Source organism: Suncus etruscus, chromosome 11 (genome assembly GCF_024139225.1).
Source record: "Suncus etruscus isolate mSunEtr1 chromosome 11, mSunEtr1.pri.cur, whole genome shotgun sequence".
NCBI classification, from domain to species: domain Eukaryota; kingdom Metazoa; phylum Chordata; class Mammalia; order Eulipotyphla; family Soricidae; genus Suncus; species Suncus etruscus.
The window spans coordinates 84,432,990-84,447,059 of record NC_064858.1 but is presented as its reverse complement, the minus strand read 5'-3'; positions in this window follow the sequence as shown (position 1 = coordinate 84,447,059).

The following is a 14,070-nucleotide window of genomic DNA, read 5'->3' as shown; positions in this document are numbered from 1 at the left end:
TTTTTATTCTTTATTCTTGGATTGAGAAGTAGAACAGTGGGTAGGTACTTGCAAGCAGCTCACCCAGGTTTGATTCCCAGGACCCCATATGATACCCAGAGTACCCACCAGGAGTGATTCTTGAGTGCAAAACCAGAATAACTCCTGAACATTGCCAGATGTGCGAAAAAGTTTTTTGTTTGTTTGTCTTTGGGCCACACCCAGCTGTACTCAGGGGTTACTCCTGACTCTTCTCTCCAAAATCACTCCTGGCAGCACAGGGGACCATATGGGATGCTGGGATTCGAACCACCGTCTGTCCAGGCAAACACGTGCAGACAAACGCCTTCCTGCTGTGCTATCTCTCTGCCCCCCCCCAATTTTTTTGTTTGTTTGTTTGTTTGTTTTTGGTTTTTGGGTCACACCCAGCAGCTCTCAGGGGTTCCTCCTGGCTCTATGCTCAGAAATAGCTCCTGGCGGGTTCAGGGGACCATATGGGATGCCGGGATTCTAACCACCGTCCTTCTGCATGTAAGGCAAATGCCCTACCTCCATGCTATCTCTCCAGGCCCTATATAAAACCTTAAACATATATGTATATATACACACAGGTATTTGCATGTATGTTTCTATATTGAGTTAGGATATAAGATATATTATCTTGGGCCGGAGAGATAGCACGGAGGTAGGGTGTTTGCCTTGCATGCAGAAGGTTGGTGGTTCGAATCCCGGCATCCCTATGGTCCCCTGAGCCTGCTAGGAGCGATTTCTGAACATAGAACCAGGAGTAACCCCTGAGAGCTGCCGGGTGTGACCCAGAAAAAGATATATTATTGTGGGGTCCCATTTACTCCTTTATTTGTTATTTGTGTATCCTCAGAGAGCTCCCAGAATGAGAAATTGATTCCAATCCTCTTATCCCCTTTTGGGGGAAGATCTTGGTAATATTTATCTGCAGCAAATAATCCACACAGACAGGAGGGTAAAGGGGTGAAAAGATTGGATTCAGAGAGTCCTTTGTCAGCCTCCTACCAGCTCCAAAAAAACACCTGGAGCCAGCCAGTAAACTGCCAAAAGACCCTGAACACCTCGCTCCCAAACTATTTATTCGGCTCTCAACGGCGCCCCCACCTGGAAGGTCAAGGTGGGACAACAGGCAAAGAATAACCTTATGGAAATGTTTTCATATACAACATATTATCTTACACACAGAAGTCACTCTTGGCAGGCACGAGGGACCATTATGGGATGCTGGGATTCGAACCACCATCCATTCTGGATTGGCTGGGTGGAAGGCAAATGCTCTATCGCTGTGCTATCTCTCTGGCCCCTTTAGTTTTATATTTTTGTTTGTTGAGGAATATATACAGCTGTACTCAGACCTTGCTCCTGGCTCTGTTTGCAGGGGACCATATACAATACTAGGGATCAAGTCCTGTTTGGTTGTGTGCAAGGCAAGTGTAATTACCTCCTGTACATCTCTCCTTTCCCCCAATGAACTTTCATTGTAAAATAACTTAGCCTCTGACTTTCTTTTCTTTTCTTTTTGTTTTTTGGGGGCTATACCTGGCAGTACCCAGAGCTTACTCCTCGTTCTGCACTCAGAGATCACTCCCGAAGGCTTGGGGGAACCATATCAGATGTTAAAGAATGAACAGGGGTTGGCCGTATGTAAGGCTACGTCCCTATCTGCTGTATTATTGCTCCAATCCCTTTTTCTTTGTGTGAAGTTACACCTGGTTGTGCTTAGGATCACTTTGAGGACATCCGACCCAAGGTTCCTTCATGGCAAAGCATATTCTCAACCCCCTGAGTCATCTCCCTAACACGATTATGTTTTCTTCAAGCAAGCACCTTATTGTTGTTGCAAAAACACTATGCCCTATTTTTTGGCATTTCTTTTCAAATGACTTGCAAATGACTCCCTTCTACTGTGTAAGTACAGAAGGTAACAGGGATTTAGAAATGAGTCATTTATCTTCCTGGGTTCAGAACTTTAGTTCATGCTTTAGTGCTTCATTGTCCACTAGGTGGTACTATGAGGGACTGATGCTTTCCTTAGAAGCCAATTTGTCTTGAAATCGGCAGTTTGTGACTCAATCTTTTCCCTTCAGAATACCTACCAGGCTTGCACTGAGAGGGCAACTGTCTAGATTTCCCTCCTTTCCCCAGCTATAACGTAGTCTTAGAAATGCAAGGATAGATAGAACATTGGAGATGGTATAAAATATTCTAAAGTTTGTAAACCACAGTGTCCAAAAACTTTTCTATGGTAAGCTTCCTTCTTCCTTCCTTCCTTCCTTCCTTCCTTCCTTCCTTCCTTCCTTCCTTCCTTCCTTCCTTCCTTCCTTCCTTCCTTCCTTCCTTCCTTCCTTCCTTCCTTCCTTTCTCTCTCCCCCCCTCCCTTCCAGACCACACACGTTTGATGCTCAGGGGTTACTCCTGGCTAAGCGCTCAGAAATTGCCCCTGGCTTGGAGGGGACCATATGGGACACCGGGGGATCGAACCGCGGTCCTTCCTTGGCTAGCACTTGCAAGGCAGACACCTTACCTCTAGCGCCACCTCACTGGCCCCATCTTTCCCTTTCTTTCTTTCTTTCTTTCTTTCTTTCTTTCTTTCTTTCTTTCTTTCTTTCTTTCTTTCTTTCTTTCTTTCTTTCTTTCTTTCTTTCTTTCTTTCTTTCTTTCTTTCTCTCCCCGTCCTTCCTTCCTTCCTTCCTTCCTTCCTTCCTTCCTTCCTTCCTTCCTTCCTTCCTTCCTTCCTTGGGTCCTTCCTTTCCTTTCCTTTTGTTTTCTTTTTAGTTTTTGGGCCACATCCAGTGATATTTTCTGGCTAACCCTGGTTCTGCACTCAGAAATTACTCCTGAACCTGTTCTGGGGACCATATGGGATGCTGGGGATAGAACCCACATAGGCTCATGCAAGACAAATGCTGTACTATCACTCTGGCCCTAATTTTTTTTTTTTTTTTGGCTTTTTGGGCTACACCTGGTGACACTTAGGGGTTACTCCTGGCTATGTGCTCAGAAATTGCTCTTGGCTTGGACTATATGGAACACTGGGGGATCGAACCTTGGTTTGTCCTAGGTTAGTTCGTAGCAAGGCAAATGCCCTACATCTTGCGCCAACACTCTGGCCTCCCTAAAACATTTGTTGTTTTTTTTTTTTTTTTTGGTTTTTGGGCCACACCCTGTGACGCTCAGGGGTTCCTCCTGGCTATGCGCTCAGAAGTTGCTCCTGGCTTCTTGGGGGACCATATGGGACGCCGGGGGATCGAACCGCGGTCCTTCCTAGGCTAGCGCAGGCAAGGCAGGCACCTTACCTCCAGCGCCACCGCCCGGCCCCCTGTTTTTTTTTTTTTTTTTTTGGGCCACACCCGGCAGTGCTCAGGGGTTACTCCTGGCTGTCTGCTCAGAAATAGCTCCTGGCAGGCACGGGGGACCATATGGGACACCGGGATTCGAACCAACCACCTTTGGTCCTGGATCGGCTGCTTGCAAGGCAAACGCCGCTGTGCTATCTCTCCGGGCCCAAACATTTGTTTTAAAAAAGAACATTGGGGCCCGGAGAGATAGCACAGCGGCGTTTGCCTTGCAAGCAGCCGATCCAGGACCAAAGGTGGTTGGTTCGAATCCCGGTGTCCCATATGGTCCCCCGTGCCTGCCAGGAGCTATTTCTGAGCAGACAGCCAGGAGTAACCCCTGAGCACCGCCGGGTGTGGCCCAAAAACAAAAACAAAACAAAACAAAACAAAACAAAAGAACATTGGAGGGACCAAAGCGATAGCCGGTGGATAGCTGTTTGCTGCCAACCCAGGTTCTATTCCTGGCATCCCTATGGTCCCCCAGGCCTGCCAGGAGTAATTTCTGAATGAAGAGCCAGTAGTAATCCCTGAGAGCCATGGAGTGTGGCAAAAACACAACACACACACACACACACAACACAAAGGAAAACCATTGGAGATTGGAGATGAAAGGAATTTTGGGGGCCTGGAGAGACAGCACAGCTGTAGGGCCTTTGTCTTACAAGTAGCCGATCCAGGACGGATGATGGTTCAATTCCCAGCATCCCATATGGACTCCCAAGCCTTCCAAGAGCGATTTCTGAGCACAGAGCCAGGAGGAACCCCTGAGTGCCGCCGGGCATGACCCCCCCCCAAAAAAAAAAACCACAAACAAACAAAAAAAAGAAAGGACAATTTTGGTCTGTATTTTTTTTTACCAAAAAATATTAGGGATGCATTCTATTTGTATTCTATTTTATTCTAGAGATCAAAGGAGCTGAATTGCAAGAGAAAACATGGGGTTACACCCCTACATGAACAATTGACAGAGTGAGGTAATAGGACTGGCAGAGAGAAAGAGAGAAAGGAAACATTATAGTTCTCTTCTTGGTCCAGAGTGATAGTACAGCAGGTAGGGTGCTTGCCTTATAAGCAGCTGACCCAGATTCAATCCCAAACATCACTTGAGCACCACCAGGTATAATTCCTGAGTGCAGAGTCAGGAAAAACCTCTGAGCACAGCCGATAGTTACTGAAAAGAAAAAAAAAAAAACAACAACAGTTCTCTTCTTCAGAAAAAGCAGAGTCCGGGAGTTTGATTTAATGGAGTGTTTTTTCCCTCATTCTTTGGTTTCTCGATCACAACCTTAATGCTTAATGCTCAGGGTCTATTCCTAGCTTACTTGGCTGCACAAAGACAATAATTACTCTGTACTATTTTCTGAGCTTCTTTTTTTTGTTTTGTTTTGTTTTTGGGCCACACCCGGCGGTGCTCAGGGGTTACTCCTGGCTATCTGCTCAGAAATAGCTCCTGGCAGGCATGGGGGACCATATGGGACACCGGGATTCGAACCAACCACCTTTGGTCCTGGATCAGATGCTTGCAAGGCAAACACCGCTGTGTTATCTCTCCGGGCCCATTTTCTGAGCTAATTCAGTATTTTTCAAGAGTTTTCTGTAGGGACTTGAATGGTGGCACAAGTGGTATGGCATTTGCCTTACACACATTAACCTAGGATGAACTGTGGTTTGATCCCCTGGTGTCCCAGATGGTCCCCCAAGCCAGGAGCAATTTCTGAGCACATAGCCAGGAGTAACCCCTGAGCATCACCGGGTGTGCCCTCCCCACAAAGTTTTCTGTTGACCAGGAGAATACAAATATGAATTTTTTATTTGTTTTGGGGTCTTTCATTTGCTGGAGATCTAGTCAGGTGGAAGGAGGTGGGCATCTGCAAAGCAAGATTATTTCCATCTCTCTCTTGGGCCCCAGCGTACAAAGTTGAATGAACTTTGATACTTTCTATAATAATAAGAAAAAGAGATAGCATGGAGGTAAAGCATTTGCCTTGCATGTAGAAGGATGATGGTTCGAATCCCGGCATCCCGTATGGTCCCCCGAGCCTGCCAGGAGCGATTTCTGAGTGTAGAGCCAGGATCAACCCCTGAATGTTGCCAGGTGTGACCCCAAAACAAACAACAAAAAGAGGTAAACAATCTCCAACATTAAAAAACTAAGGAGTGGTCAGAGTGATAGTACAGCAGGCAGGGTATTTGCTTTTACACAGCCCACCCGGGTTCAGTCCCCAGCATCCCATATGGGGATCACTAAGAGTGATTCCAGAGTGCAGAGCCAGGAGAAATCCCTGAATGCTGCTGGGCATGGCACATGCCCCCCCACCCCCACCGCACTCCCCGCCAAAAAAAAAAAGGAGGGGGTGCTGGAAGCCTCAGCTTTGAAGGCAGATAGAACTGGTCAAGAAAGATATCTTTTGGAGAAAAGTCTGGAAAGATGAGTAGGAGATGGCTAACCTTCAAGAAATCTCCAAGGTTCTGCTGGACTCTGTTCTCCCTCGTGGTTTCATTTATTCCTGTGACTTCAGTGATGATCTCTATGCTAATGATACTTGATAAACTTTCTCTGACCTGTCTAAAACCTGTCTATTCAGCATGTCCTATTTGGATACTGGTATTTCAAATTCACATCTGAAAACAAAACATTTGGGCCAGAGAGATAGCACAATGGTAGGACATTAGCCTTACATGCGGCCTACCCAGGAGGGACCTGGTTTGATTCTGGGCACCCATATGATCCCCCAGCTGCCTGGGCGATTTCTGAGTGCAGAGCCAGGAGTGACCCCTGAGCATCGCTGGGTGTGGCCCAACAACCAATCAATTAATCAATAAAATTAAAAAAAAAACACTAAAAGAATCCTAGGGCTTGCCTTCTTCCCTCCCTCCCTCCCTCCCTCCCTCCCTCCCTCCCTCGCTTCCTCCCTCCCTCGCTCCCTCCCTCCCTTGCTCCCTCCCTCGCTCCCTCCCTCCCCCCCTTTCCCTCCCCCTCCCTCCCTCCCTCCCTCCCTCCCTCCCTCCCTCCCTCCCTCCCTCCTTTCCTTCTTTCCTTCCTTCCTTCCTTCCTTCCTTCCTTCCTTCCTTCCTTCCTTCCTTCCTTCCTTCCTTCCTTCCTTCCTTCCTTCCTACCATCCTTCCAACCATCCTTCCCTCTTTGTTTTGTTTTGGGACTATACCTGGTATTTCTCAGGGGTTACTGAGGGCAGAGGGAAAGGGAACTATATGGAATTTGGGCCGTGTGCAAGGCCCCTACCAACTACACTATTGCGTCAGCCCTTTTGTGGGAAGAGAAGCTGGGAAATAAAGGGATTTCTGCAAGCTGGCATTGACTATAAAAGAAAGCCTCTGTTCAGAGACTTGTGTTCCCTGCTGTTATGAGTGCAGTGAGCTTAGGAGAAAGTCACCCAGGTCAAACAACTTGTCCTTACAAACTATAGTGCCATAAACATTGCAACCGCTATCTTTACATACTTTTTTTTTTTTTTGGTTTTTTTTGGGCCACACCCAGTAACGCTCAGGGGTTACTCCTGGCTATGTGCTCAGAAGTTGCTCCTGGCTTGGGGGACCATATGGGACACCGGGGGATCGAACCGCGGTCCGTCCAAGGTTAGCGCAGGCAAGGCAGGCACCTTACCTTTAGCGCCACCGCCCGGCCCCTTTACATACTTTCTGATTTAATGATGCCATGAGCATTGATTGCTACGCTATCTTTACATGCTTCCTAATGTAATGATGCCATGGACATTGTAACTGCTATCTTTGCATACCATCCAAATCAATGATGCCATGTACCTTGTGACTGTTGTCTCTGCATACCATCATGTTGCTGTAATGCCTAAACTGTATCACCCACATTCTGTTTCCCGCCTAAAGTTTGCCCTTAAAAGCCTTGTCCCTACCTTCAAGAAACGAAGCCTATTGTTCTGACAATACTTTCTGGTGAGTGGTCTGTGGCTCGTAGTCTTCCCTTCTTTTCTCAAGTCCAGCCTCTGACACTAGAGACTGGAAGAGACCCTTTCCCACCCATCAGCCTTGTTGGGGGTCTCCCCGCCAGAGCATGCACCCCATTTTTTCTCTTGGGCCATATCATATTTTGGGCAGTTTTCAGAAGTTACTCTTTGCTCTGCACTCAGGAATTACTCCTTGCAGGCTTGGGGGACTGAATTTGGGGATTGAATCCGATTGGTCACGTGCAATACAAGCGCCATACCTCCATACCTGCTGTGCTCTGTCTTTAGCCACTCAATTTGTTGTTCTCTGAGCTGCATTATTATGTTTTTTTCTTTATATGAAAGGTGTCTTTTTGTTTGCTTATTTGTTTTAGGGTCACACCTGGCTGTGCTCAAGCTTACCCTTGGCTCTGGAGTAAGGGATTACTTCTGTCTAAGCTCTGGGGACCACGAGTGGTGCTGAGTATCAAGTCTTGGTTGACTGCATGTTAGGCAAGAGTCTTGCCAGTTGTACTATCTCTCTAGCTCTGTGGTCCAAAGCCACACCTCCTCCCTACCCCTATGTACACACATAAAAATCAAAAGTTTGGGGGGCCAGAGAGATAGCATGGAGGTAGGGTGTTTGTCTTGCATGCAGAAAGATGGTGGTTCAAATCCCGGCATCCCATATGGTCTCCAGAGCCTGCCAGGAGCGATTTCTGAGCGTAGAGCCAGGAGCAAATCCTGAGCGCTGCCAGATGTGACCCAAAAACCAAAAAAAAAAAAAAAAAAAAAAAAAAAATCAAGAGTTTGTTACCCATCAGCATTGTCTATTATTTTTATTGTTGTTTGTTTTTGCCACATACAGTGACTGATGCTCAAGGCTTACTAAGCATCTGGTGCTGAGATTTCATCTTTTCTTGCAATTGCTCAATATTCTACAGTGTTATAAGACCCTACTTTTTCATACATTCTATAGTGTGTCTTTTTTTTTTTTTATCAAAAGTTAAGTAACATAATAGTGCTAGGGATATGACACAAAGGATGGAGTGTGGGCTAAAGTGATATCACAGCCAGCAGGGTGCTTGCCTTGCACAAAGCTGACCTAGTTTCCATGTGGTCCCCTAAGCACTTCTAGGAGTGATTCTAGAGCGCAGAGCCAGGAGTAACCTTTGAACACTGCCTGCCCAGTATGGCCCCAAACAACACAAAACAAATAAGCAAAATGACTGGAGTACATATGAGAGGACAGGGTTTGATTGCTAGTTCTACAGGGTCCCCCCAAACAACAGGATTGACCTTCAGCACTGAGACTAGAGAAATCCCAAGCGCTGCAGGATACAGCCTCTCTCCAACAGTATGAATATGAACCATCTGATTAAAAAATAAAGATAGTTCGAAAAACTGAAGCCCATGTTTTGCATGTGGAAACCTCTGATTTGATCCCTAGCAACTCATGGTCTCTTGAGCACTACTGAGTGACCCTTGAGCACTGCAGGGTGTTATCCCAGAATAAAACAAAACAAACAAGACATAATATCATCACCAGAAGTTTGACTGTTCCTACTTTTCTGTTGTCTTTTAGAAAAACTTAGTAATAAAAAAAAAGAAAAACTTAATAATAATAATATTGCTGCTTTATTTATTTTTTTGGTTTTTGTTTTTTTTTTTTTTGGTCACACCTGGCAGTGCTCAGGGATTACTCCTGGCTCTATGCTCAGAAATTGCTCCTGCCAGGCTCAGGGGACCATATAGGATGCCAGATTCAAACCACTATCCTTCTGCATGCAAGGCAAATGCCCTACCTCCATGCTATCTCTCTGGCCCCACATGCTAGGATTTTCATTTAAATTTTATATAGTATCCCAAACACAATCATGTATGTAATAAATTTGTTTAAATAAAAAATTTTAGGGCCCAGAGAGATAGCACAGCATTGTTTGCCTTGCAAGCAGCCGATCCAGGACCAAAGGAGGTTGGTTCAAATCCCGGTGTCCCATATGGTCCCCCGTGCCTGCCAGGAGCTGTTTCTGAGCAGACAGACAGGAGTAACCCCTGAGCAACGCCAGGTGTGGCCCAAAATCCAAAAAAAAAAAAAAGAAAAAAAAAAAGAAAATTAAAAAAAAATTTTAAATAGTATCCTTGGAAGTCTGAAGGTGGTAAAGAGCTTGTTGACTTCCTTCCACCCAGTAGAAATTGTCTTTTCTTCAAAAGAGTGAGCCAAAGAGATATAGTTAAAACAGGTAAAGCACTTGCCTAGCAGTGCAAAGTTTCATCTCTGGCATCTTATATGGTTCCCCCAAGCACTGCCAGGAGTGATTCCTGAGGATAGAGCCAGGAGTAAACCCTGAGCACTTCTAGGTGTGGCTCAAAAACAAAAATAAGAAATAAAGGTACTGGGGCCGGGGAAGGTGGCGCGTATAGCCAGGAGTAACCCCTGAGGGTGTGGCCCAAAAACCAAAAAAAAAAAAAAGGAAAGAAAGGTACAAAGTCATTCATGGGTACCTGAAATCCTACCATACCCCCTTACAGGTTTCCTAATTCCCTCAAAGACATTCATGGATGGATGAGAGGATTCCTGAGCACAAAGCCCAAGAGTAAAACCTGAGTAGCCTGAGTGTGACCCAAAATCAAAAAAATAAAATAAAAATATTCATCTTTGTGTACTATGTGATAGAGTAGTATATAAACATACATGATTGTTTTTTTCCTTTTGGGGGGTCACATTCTGTGATATTCAGGGATTACTCTTGGCTCTGCTCTCACTAATAACTTCTGGCAGGCTTATGGAACCATATGGGATGCTGGGGATCAAATCCAGGTTGGTCATGTGCAAGGCAAATGCCCTACCCTCTGTACTATTGCTCTGGCTACACATGATGTTTTGGATGTTTTGGGGGTGAGGCTTGGGCCACACCCGGCTGCGTTTCAGGTTTATTCCTGGTTCAGAAGTTACTCCTGGCAGGCCTGGGGGATCATAAAGGATGCTGGGTGGGAATCGAATCCAGGTCGGCTGCATGCATGACAAATGCCTAACCCACAGTGCTATTGCTCAGGCGCCACAAGATTGTTTTTTATTTTGTTTTGGGTCACACCCGGAGATGCTCAGGGGTTTCTCCTGGCTCTGCACTCAGAATTGCTCCTGGCAGGCAGGGGGGACCATATGAGATGCTGGGACTCAAACCACCATCTCCTGGATTGGCTGCATGCAAGGCAAATGCCCTACTGCTATGCTCTCTCTCCAGCCCCACATGACTGTTTTGTTTGTTTGTTTGTTTGTTTTGTCTTTGGGCCACACCTGAGAGTGTCCAGGGCTTATTCCTGGCTCTGAGCTCAAAGATCACTCCTAGCAGGTCTAGGGGACCACATGGGGTGCCAGAGATTGAACTCAGGTTGGCTGCATACAAGTCAAGCATCCTATCAGCTATACTATCACTCCAGACTGTCCACTATGTCTTTGGTCTGAAAAGAATAATTTTCAGCTGAAAGATTCTTTGAACAGTTTGACATTGAAGTAACTTTTCACTTAGCTCTGATGTTAGATGCATTTTAAGATTTTTTTTTAATTAATAGAAATCATGGGCTGGAGTGATAGTACAGTTCTAGTATGGTGCTTGTCTTGCATGTAGCCTACCAGGGTTGGATCCCCAGCACTCTTTATGGTCCCTGAATACACAGAGAGTGATCCCTGAGCACAGCCAGTTGTAATTACCCCTCTTGGCAACAGCCCCCCTCAGTCCTGAATGACTTTGTTCATGAACTCAAGTTGAAGCTGAAGCTCTTGCCAGTCCCAAGGAATCACTTTGGTGAAAACAATATAGATGGACAGGAGGTTTGGCCAGAGACTGAGAAAGGGAGAATGCCAGGCATAATTTTTAGGATAATAATGGGCAAGAATACCATGGGAGAAAAGCAACCTTTCATGCCTTGACTCATGTTCCCTTGGGCCAGGGAAACTTTAAACAGAGAGCAAGTGCCCTGCCTAAGGAGAAGCTGAGGTCTTACAGAGTGCTTGCCTTCCAATAAGTTTCTGCCTGCTGGACACAACAGTCTCCCATCTGGCTTGTACATAGCAATGTTCCAGGTCTCAAATCCACTAGAGATTCACCTGAATTCACTATTGACTCAACCCCCAAAAGAAAAAAAAACAATTATTTTTCTTTTTTAGATGCTATAATCCCTTATACATCTCATGGTCCTTAGTTTATAGGATTGCATATTAAAAAAATTTTGGGGGGGGTTTTGAGTCACACCCGGCAGTGCTCAGGGGTTACTCCTGGCTGTCTGCTCAGAAATAGCTCCTGGCAGGCACGGGGGACCACTTGGGACACCGAGATTCAAACCAACCACCTTAGGTTCTGGATCGGCTGCTTGCAAGGCAAGCACCACTGTGCTATCTCTCCGGGCCCCGCATATTAAATTTTTTATAAACCTGACCTTCTGCGGTACAGGAGACTATTTCAGGCACTACACCCAGCAGTGCTCCATCCAGGCTTACTCCTAGTTCTGCACTCAGCGATAATTCCTGGCGCTGAGGGGGACCAGATGGGACGCTAGGGATTGAACCTGGCTTGGCCTCAATCAAGGCAAATGCCCTGTGGTTTATCTATTGCTCCATCCCTCAATAGCTAAGTTTTGTTAATGTTTCAGAATTGCAGGGCTGTGGGAAGTTTAATTAGAGTGATTTAGGGTGGAGGGGAGAGGAGAAGGGAAAGGGTTAGCTTTCTTGCCTGGATTTGAACTTCCCAAGAAGATTATTTCAGCTCCAGAGCTCCCCTGTGGATTGTGAAATCTGAGAGGACAGATCCTTATACTTCTTCCTTTGCTTGTTCAGCAGTTTTCCAGCTATTTCACAAGTATGGGGTTTAGCTCACTGTTGGTAAATCTTTTGCGCACATACTTCTGACTCAGAATGTGTTTCAAAGTGACATGGTTTGAGACACTAACCATTAAGAAAATTTTCCTAGGCACATAATAGGATAAATATGTATAGAACGGCTTTTAATTTTTTTCAATTTATATTGTTGTCAAAGTGAATTACAAATCTTTCACAGTAATATTTAAGGTACATAGTGACAATGAATGAGGGACATTCCCATCACCAGTGTTGTCCTCTCTCCCCCTCTATTCCCAGCATTCATTCCACATCTTCCTCTTTTACCTCCCATAATGCTAGTGCAACTGTTCCCCCCTTGTACAGCGTGTAGATTGGGTATCAATTCTGTTGTCGTTGACTTTAGATTTGGTATTCAAGCCTGATCATTTTGTATTTCCACCAAATGAACATATGACTGTCTGGTCTTAGTACGATTCATTTTTCCCCCCTCAATTTATGAGGCTGATTAAGGTGATTCTAGTAATGTGGTTCTAGTGGAGATATAAGAAAAGATATGAGAGAAGAAAAGAAAAAAAAAAGGCAAACAAAAAAGAGAAAAACTAGGAGGAGTCTGTGTAGGTGTTATAAATATCCATTTAGAAGAAGAAAGGAGGGAAAGAAAAGAAAAAGAAAAGGGGCCAGAGAGATAAGATAGCACAATGGTGTTTGTCTTGCAGCAGCCGATCCAGGACCTAAGGTGGTTGGTTCGAATCCTGGAGTCCCATATGGTTCCCCGTACCTGCCAGAAGCTATTTCTGAGCAGATAGCCAGGAGTAACCCATGAGCACTGCCAGGTGTGGCCCAAAAACCAAAAAGAAAGAAAGAAAGAAAGAAAGAAAGAAAGAAAGAAAGAAAGAAAGAAAGAAAGAAAGAAAGAAAGAAAGAAAGAAAGAAAGAAAGAAAGAAAGAAAGAAAGAAAGAAAGAAAGAAAGAAAGAAAGAAAGAAAGAAAGAAAGAAAGAAAGAAAGAAAAAGAGAGAGAGAAAGAGAGAAAGAGAGAAAGAGAAAGAGAGAAAGAGAGAGAGAGAAAGAAAGAAAGGAAGGAAAGAAAGAAAGAAAGAAAGAAAGGAAAGAAAGAAAGAAAAAAGAAAAAAGGAAAAAACAAGAAGAAAAGGAAGAAAAAGATAATAAAACAAAACAAGACAAATAAAACCTCAACAAAACAAAAAACAATAAGGGAGTAACAACAAAAGTACAAAAAGAATTAAAAAAAAAGAATAAACTAAAAAACAAAACCATCAACTAGGAAGAGTTACTTCTGGCTTTGCACTCAGGAATTACTCCTAACAATGCTCAGGGGTTCATATAGGATGCTGAGGATCAAACCCAGGTTGATAATCATGCAAAGCAAGGTACTATCTGTAGCAGGACAGCCCCTGAAGAGGTTGACTGATGGAGGGATGGAGAATGAGGCCCTTTTCTTCCAGCTCGGAGCACGTGTCTGCCACCCTGTCTAGCCCACGGTTCTGAGGTGAAACGGCGGGTAAACAGCTCGCAGACAATCAGGCTCGTGGAAATATTTGCTTTATTCGGATGGACAAAACTGAAGTCCAAAGACTCCGATTCAGTTCCATCCAGCAAAAGCCTCTCGCCTTCCACAGACCCTTGCTCTTATAGTCCAGAGTCAGGTCCCACCCAATGGTGGGATCAGATACCAACCAATGGTGGAAGCAGAATCAGGTCCTACCCTAGGGTGGGGGCAGAATGCCAGGTCACACCCTAGGGTAGGGCACAATCACCTAATCAGATTAGGGTGAGCAACATAGTAATCCCCCAAAATATTTACATACACAACAATTCCCCCTTTTGTTTTTAGTAAACAAACAATATTGTCTACAATTATTAAAAGAAAAATTAGTCAATAATAAAAGAGCGGCTGTTTGCATAAGCGCATCACAGGAAAATGTAAAGAAAAACTTCTAACCTAAGCACAG